The sequence below is a fragment of the Neolamprologus brichardi genome, chromosome 12, assembly GCF_056152115.1.
Source record: "Neolamprologus brichardi isolate AB-2024 chromosome 12, ASM5615211v1, whole genome shotgun sequence".
Lineage (NCBI taxonomy): Eukaryota > Metazoa > Chordata > Actinopteri > Cichliformes > Cichlidae > Neolamprologus > Neolamprologus brichardi.
This window is the reverse complement of record NC_142115.1, coordinates 4,293,642-4,302,027: the sequence shown is the minus strand read 5'-3', so window position 1 is coordinate 4,302,027 and position 8,386 is coordinate 4,293,642.

The following is an 8,386-nucleotide window of genomic DNA, read 5'->3' as shown; positions in this document are numbered from 1 at the left end:
CAAGGTTCCTCACAGTGTTACTGGAGGCCAAGGTAATGCCATCCAGAGTAAGAATCTGGTTAGATACCATATTTCTAAGCTTTTCAGCGCCGAGTACAATGACCTCAGTTTTATCTGAGTTAAGAAGCAGAAAGTTAGTGGCCATCCAAGTCTTTATGTCTTTAAGACATTCCTGTAGTTTAACTAATTGGTGTGTTATCTGGCTTCATGGACAGATAGAGCTGGGTGTCATCTGCATAGCAGTGAAAATGTATACTATGTCTTTTAATGATGCTGCCTAAGGGAAGCATGTATAATGTAAACAGAATTGGTCCTAGCACTGAACCCTGTGGAACTCCATAATTAACCTCAGTGTGTGAAGAGGACTCTCCATTTACATGCACAAATTGGAGTCTATTAGATAGATATGATACAAACCACTGCAGTGCAATACCTGTAATACCTACAGCATGTTCTAATCGCTCTAATAGGATATTATGGTCAACAGTATCGAATGCTGCACTAAGGTCAAGAAGGACAAGCACAGAGATGAGACCACTGTCAGAGGCCATAAGAAGATCATTTGTAACCTTCACTAAAGCTGTTTCTGTGCTGTGATGAACTCTGAAACCTGACTGAAACTCTTCAAATAAACCATTCCTCTGCAGATGATCTGTTAGCTGTTTGACAACTACTCTTTCAAGGATTTTTGATATGAAAGGAAGGTTGGAGATTGGCCTATAATTAGCTAAGACTGCTTGGTCTAGAGATGGCTTTTTGAGTAAAGGTTTAACTGCAGCCACCTTAAAGGCCTGTGGTACATAGCCGATTATTAGAGATAGGTTGATCATATATAAGATCGAAGAATTAATCAATGGCAGGACTTCTTTGAGCAGTTTCATCTTCATTTAACAAATAAGAAAAGAAGTCTTCATGATCTTCATCGGTTTGTGGTACATCTGCGTATGTTGTGAGTGATAAACTCATCATCTGTGGAATTACAGCCTTTAAACAAGGTATAACACAAGTAAAGAAAAGCAAAATAAAATAAAATATAATAAAGTAAAATAAAACCAGGAAAACTCCAATGCCGATCAACAGTCTCTTTAGAATCTGAAGCCATGTTTAAAGAATGTACATTATCTGGTATGTAGGTGCAGCACATGGTGTTGAATAAGACACACAATCCTCCTTTCTCAGCCAGGATCATGTCCAGTGCTACACGATATTGCATTACAGCAATTCGGAGAGCGTCCATTTCTTGGTTATGTCCCTCGTTGACCTTGCAGGATGCATTGAGGAACAAGCCGAATCTATAGTCCAGTGTCTCACTTCCGAGAGCATGTTTTCCAGTCCCTATCCATGGGAAAAGGGCATGGAGAACTTTCTGTCCTGTGATAGGAATACTTATGACTCTTCTACTGCAGAAAAAAACCCTCTGTGGAAAGGGTGCTGGGTCCAGTTATCTTACTGCTGTTATGATCCCAGCAGTCTTCAGAGTGTCATCGTATGCACAGTACAGTGACACAGCATTAGGTGATGTTCATAGGAAACTGCTGTTATCACCACCATAGCTTCTGGTTCATGTGCTTTTCACAGAATCATGATGTCATCCTTAGACTCCCTCTGCGCTGTCGATGGAGCTTGGCACGCTCCCCTCATCCTTCAGGTGCCCGTCTGTTGTCCAGAATCTCCTCTGTTGGCCTCTGGAAATCCCCCTTGGCACAGTTCTCATTCCAACGCAGCTTCGTGGTCCTTGCTGCAGCTCCAAAGTCTAATCTCATGATGGGCCCCAACCAGCTCGACCTTTGACCTCAACCACTGCCTGGGCTGTCAGCTATGCCTAGAATGGTTCTTGTTTCTCACCGGGCCTCTGAAGATTTCTCAGGAGATGACTGCTGCACCTGTATTTCCTTGCTAGGAGGAAAAACTTCTATTTGGAGAGCATGTCAACAATCATCAAACCACATTCTTTAGTTCAGTGAACTTCACTTATAGGCCATCAAAGCCTCATCTGAACATGGATGCACCACTTGCATAGGTTCAATACCCATTGAATGAACTGTTAATCACACAAATTGCTGCAAAAATCATATAAAACATAGTTTAATGTTAATTCATTGTTCATGTTAATCCTGGACCCCTCCTCTTGACGCATGGACACTCCCATGAGTCAACTCATCAAAACCAGATTCCTGTGTTAAAGAAAGAGGTTAGCTAGATTACGTCCCAGGCAACATCAGGGCATCTCCTCCTCTGGAGCAGCACCACCCCGGACCTATAATCCTGCAATAAAAGATGTTAGTGTGTTTGCATATTAAGTTTGCTTAAAAACTGGCTCCGCCAGGAGCCTGCATACACACTAACATGGCCTGAAAAACAAGATCTGGAAGTGAAATCAAACTTCACACTTATAAACAATTATATCATAAGAGTAATAAAGCATTCAACATCAGCAAGACAAGTATCATGTGCAGGTTTTTTCAAATCAGTAAACTACAATTATTTCCATAAACACTGCATCTCTTATTTGTTTTTCTCATGTCACTTGTCCGCTTCTGCTGAATCCCCTACATGTACTCTTAGAAAAACAAACATTAGCAATACACATTGACCATCCCTGTGGTCAGACGCAGGTCGACAGGTTCCAGAGGTGCCATAAAAAGACCATAAAGTTAGCCATCCATAGCTGTGGAAAGAAGTGACACTAGTTTTCAACACAGGAAACACAGTGTAACTGCATCACCAACTCATAACCTATAAACACAGTTTCTTCACACATAAACCCAGAAATCCTGTAGTAGGAAAACATTAACCAGTTGTCCTGTTATAAATCACATGATCAAGTCACATGAAGAACTGTAATGCTGTAGAAAAGAAATGTAAATGTTAGCGCTGCGCGGGTGTATACACTCTTTCTCACAGTAATCTCTATGAACAACACAAACCCATGAATAACACACCCCTGGTAGATTCACAAACACAGAAAGTGGCATTTAAAAGTTAAATTGGTATGCAACCTCGGATGTTGCTGTCATCTTTCTGCTCCTGTAAAAGAAACACATAAATTCATCCACCCTTTTGGCCTGTCTAGGTGGAGGTTAACTTTGAGTCGTGCCCAGTCTTGTCAGCTTTTACCAGTCAGTCAGTTTGTTTTTATTTCCATTCATTCATTCATTCATCCATTCTTTCTTTCTTTGCTGATAGTGGAAACTATCACCGCATTTGATTTCCACCCTCAGCAAAATGATGTCATTTCAAAAGAAAAAAGAAGAATTTTAGATCGGATTACCTCGCTGAATCCTTTTTAGGCAGGGACTCTCATTTTCTAATTGTCCCAAATAAGTGGCTTTCTCCTGAGCCCATTTCAATGTGGAGAAACTCACTTGTAACAATTTTCTTGACGACGTATCGTACAGCGCTTTCTGTTCTAATCGTGCAGATCTGCTCAAACAGAGATTATCGAACAAAACTTTCAGTGCACTGTGAAAGTATCAAAATAAAAAGGTCTTGTTGAGTCATGACACAAGCTCCTCATCTCAGGAGGGTAAATCATACCATCAGCATGATTTATCATCATACTAATTGGCAGGCTCAACTTCACAACAAAAGAAAAATCATCAGCTAGATTCACTCCGAACCAACCATCAGCTGCACAACACACAACATAACCCTAATATGTTATGAGTTTAATCCCCAAGTCTGTGCCTTTCACTCATTTGGGCCACAGATCCATATTATCCAGTTTTTCTTTTTTCCCATCATCATAAAACGTGAGACATGTCATCAGCTATTTCACAAAAGACGTTTGTTCTTATGTATTCAGAGTTGTGTATCTAGGTACAGGATTCACTCACACATCAAAACAGGAAACTCAGTGTTTTAGAGTCTCCACTCTAACAAACTCCAACACATCTCATTCACTCGTGCTAAGATTCAGTCACCTTTCATTAATCTAAAAATGATCAACTAATTTGCATATCAGCTATTAACCCACTAAGATAACAGGACAACAGAAATGCATCTTCAAAATGTTATCACAAAAATAGAATTTCCCTCATACAGTAAATTACTTGTGCTGCATCAATCAAGCGGGAAGCATCTCCCAATTTACTGTATTACCAACTAAATTTATTGTCTGATTACTGGTTGGTCAAACCAGAATCTTTTTTCCCACAAAAGTTAAACTGTTGTCCTGCAACCTAGAGAGTCAATTTTTTTTTATTGGATAAATTCAGCATTTGATAACAAGTGCCTGTTAAATTCACACTATTTTAACACTGATGAGAGATAACAAGCTAATTTTCATTGCATGGGTGTTTGTGTTACTAGGCAGGTTTAATGCATGTCTGTGGAGCTGCATATCCAGCAGAGCATGTTCTTAAAGCTGCCTTTCCTACACATTTCTCTGCTATTTTTAATCATTTTGTAACTAATGTGCTATGAGTCCATTGATCTTTGCATCACACTAAGTGACTTGGACAAGATGGTAAACAGACTCACATGCTTAAGATGTTGTCTAATCTTCATGAGCTCTCTTGTGTTTGTGTTAGTAGGGTTAATGCATGTTCTGCTTGTGTTTGTGTGATTTTGTATGTTTCTTTTTGCAGTGTTTCAGACTCCTTCACAATTTTCCCACTTAAGCAGTCAGTTTTGTTTTTCCCAGGTTTGCTAACCCAAATTTTGATTTCCCACTTTAAACACCAGCATTCTCACTTACTCTCACTGTTGTCCTCTCCCACTTCAACAGTCCAATAGCAGGCAGTTCTCTTTCAGCTTTGTCCTGTGTTTCACTGTCTCTTCTTGCCATTTTCTCCAAAAGTGGCAAATGTCAAACTCCAACAGTCTCCTCAAACGTTCTTTTCACATGCACAGAGAATTTGCAGCTTGTTGGGAACACAGTGCCATTCATCCAGTCAGGCAGGATGATGGGTTTGCTCTTCTTCTCTGATGCTGTTTGTCCACACTGCTGCTGCTTGCTTGGACTCTTTGCTCAGGACTTTGCTGCTGTCTCTTTATCTGCCATGTTATTGCTCTTTGGAGATGCATTCCTTGTCTTCAGGGAGGAGTGAGAGCTAGCTTGTGAGTTTGAGAGACACATGGTGCTGTAAATAAGTTAGCCAGAAACTTGGCCTGAATGTTTCCAATGATGTTAAACTATAACTTTCTTCCGACCGATTTTCCGATGTGGAAAATTGATTCAGGTCTGCTTGTCACCTAAAAGTGACAAACTAAGACATTTTCATTATTATTATCACTGCTTAACCAACACACACAACTCTCTCTCTCTCTCTGTTTTTGTGAACTGTCCTTTCTTAAAAGCAGAAAATGAGATTGTAGTTGTTCTTGGCTGATTAACACAAAACCTTTTTTCTATGATTATTTTTCATCTACAATGTAAATTTTGTTTCTTTTTTACTCTTTTTTTTTTTTTTTTTTTTAATAGCTGGTGACCTGCAGAATCACCGCTCTCACAATCAGAGGCAATTACTTTTACACAGCGCACAAAAACACTGTGACGTCAGACACATTAACACTCACTTTTTTCATCTGCGTAAATAAATAATTTGGCCAATGGCATGTGCCATGGTGATCCATAAATATGATCACAAGTTTATTTAACTATTTTTCAACCCACCAAAACAAATAAACAAAAACATGATGCTGATGCTATGAACACTCTACACACATGAGTCAAGATGGAGGAAAACTGCTCACGGAAACTCTGCACATTCCAGTTATCACAGTTATCATAGTTCTATTTCCTTCTCTTTGAAGAGTTCTCAGCCAGCTTCTGATCTGATAATGTGTAGCTTGCTCATCAGCTCAGAAAAGACCAAAACGCAACCTCACACAGTGCTTGCATGCTTTGCCCCACAGTGGCAAAGACTTGCACTTTCATATTCAATTCAGCTTCTCCGTCATGTAGTTTTCAGCTGTTTCATACAGGGTTCAGCATATTAGTTGTTTTCATAGGTTTGCTCTATATCTCAGCAAAGTCTCATCCAGGATGACAAGTTTTCAAGCAGGTCAAGTGCCTCTATGCACTTAATTAGTTTAAATATTTACCTATTTTACATCATATGTCATTGTACTGAATTTGAGCAACCCTAAGCTTAATGCAGATTACTTTCAACAATTATCCACCTCACATCATGACTGACTGAGGTGCCTCTTCATATTAATATTATTTCATCATTAACACCAATTTACAGGTTGTTATCCTTGCTATTATTAGTATGAATACATTAAAGATAAGTTGTAATTTAATTTTGCCGTTCGTTTATTTTTCATTATTCAGTTGGGTCTGTTTCCAACCCTTTTTAAACTACTTTAAACTACTTTGATCTCCATGTATAAACACTAATTTGTCCGGCGCCTGGACATTTTTCTCTAGCCACTGCTCGTCAGCAGTGAGTTTGGTGAGCTGATTACCCATTATCACACAACTGCAGAGCCGTCTCTGGCACGAGACGCGGGGGTGGTTGCTGACACGCCCTTCTACTTCATACTACTCATGAAGCGGTGCCAGTTTTATGGGATGAAACCCAACCTTTCCCCTTTGTCACCAGTACTTGAGCTCCTTACAGTAAATAAAAAGACAGTAACAATGGAAGTAGTTCAGCAACTTATTGTGCTGTCAAAAAATCACTTACTTCCGACACAGAAAACACAAACATTTATACACAGTCGCGCAGATTCTTACGGCGGATCACTCCTAAACCCTTACGGCGGGTGAGACCTTTAACGTGTTTTACTTTACAATCCTTTCGGCGGATTAGTCCTATGAGCTCTTACAGTGGGTCAACCTTATTACACGTATTTTTTAAAAATCCGTACAGTGGATTAGACTGTCAAACCCTTTCGTTTTACGCGAGTGTGATTGAGTGGATTCTTTACCTTTCCAAGATCTCTCCGTCTATGTTTGAGGTCTTTCACTGGATCCCAGCGCCGTGGACCGCTTAACCGGCCTGGACCCGAATTTTTTACGTCCCAGGACTTTTGCTCCTTCCTTGAGGAGGCTGTCGACAGTCTGCGGTACGGCCCCCCACGGCGACAGGATACAGGTAGATCTCTGGTTTGGAGTCACAACAATCGAGTTGCTTTTTCCAACTCTGGCTCGGAGGACCAAGAAATGTAAGGAGAAAAACCTCAGGAAAGCAAAGAATCACGGGCCCAGAGTTAATTCATGTACATGGACGATTGCCTGACCACGTCCCGTCAATTACAAAGACGTGCAGGCAAAGCGCACCAGGCATCTGGTCAGACTTTATTATATACTGCTTTACTAATGGGTGGAGTACAAGTTAGGAAAAAACAACTTCTTATCTGGTGATTGCATACGAGGCTGCACAGGATGCAGCCTTGCAAGACAAAGATGGACAAGTTGATTAACGATCTTGTAGTGGGTTAAAACAATACATGTGGGTGTTGTCTAAACTTGAGCAACTTCCTCATGTGATCACTTTGTTCCAGCTAAAGAATTTGCTGACACGCTATGTACAGGCATTTCTGTGCAATTTAAATAAGCTAAACATAAACATTTATCACTGTTGAATATTAATAAAATTCAAAATCTTTTAACAACCATACTTGTCAATGCTCTTGTAACATCTCATTTAGATTACTGTAATTCTTTAATCTCTCGTCTACTCGTCTTACTTTCAAAGCGCTTCATAACCCTGCTCCCCCATATTTATCTGTCTTCTTCATACGTACTCACCCCCTAGTACACTCCGCTCTTCTTCAGCTTCCCTTCTGTCTCTTCCACCTGCTCGCCTGACTTCCATGGGAGCTTTTAGTAGTTCTGCCCGAGACTTTAGCATGCACTTCCACCAGATCTTCGGAATACAAACTCTCTCCACTTTTAAACCGCGTCTTAAAACCCATCTTTTCAAAATTGCATACCCTTCATCATGATTAAGTCTTAGACTATTATTACCTTTTAAGCTTTTATTCCTGCTTTCATACTTTCATCTTTCATACTTGTTTTATTTTTCATTTACCTTTGGTTTTTATTTTGTTGTACTAATGTAAATTGACCTTGAGGGTCTTGAAAGCCGCCTATAAATAAAATGTGTTATTGTTATTTTTATTATCATCTTGAACAAAAACATTCATCCATATGAAGGACATCTTGTGCTATAAAAACAGACAACATGCCTCATAAATCAACCTCTTTATATTTCTGTGCAGATTATTGAGACTTGCAAATTTAAAATGTGTTTTGCAACTAGGAATCAGTGCATCATAGTCTTTTATGAAGCTTGGAGTCTCTGATATCCAACTTTAACTAATTTCAATACCCTCCCCATCAAGACTTTTACTTTGGAAGGTATAGCCTTGATTTTTATTTTATTTTATTTTATTTTATTTTATTTTATTTTATTTTATTTTATTTTATTTT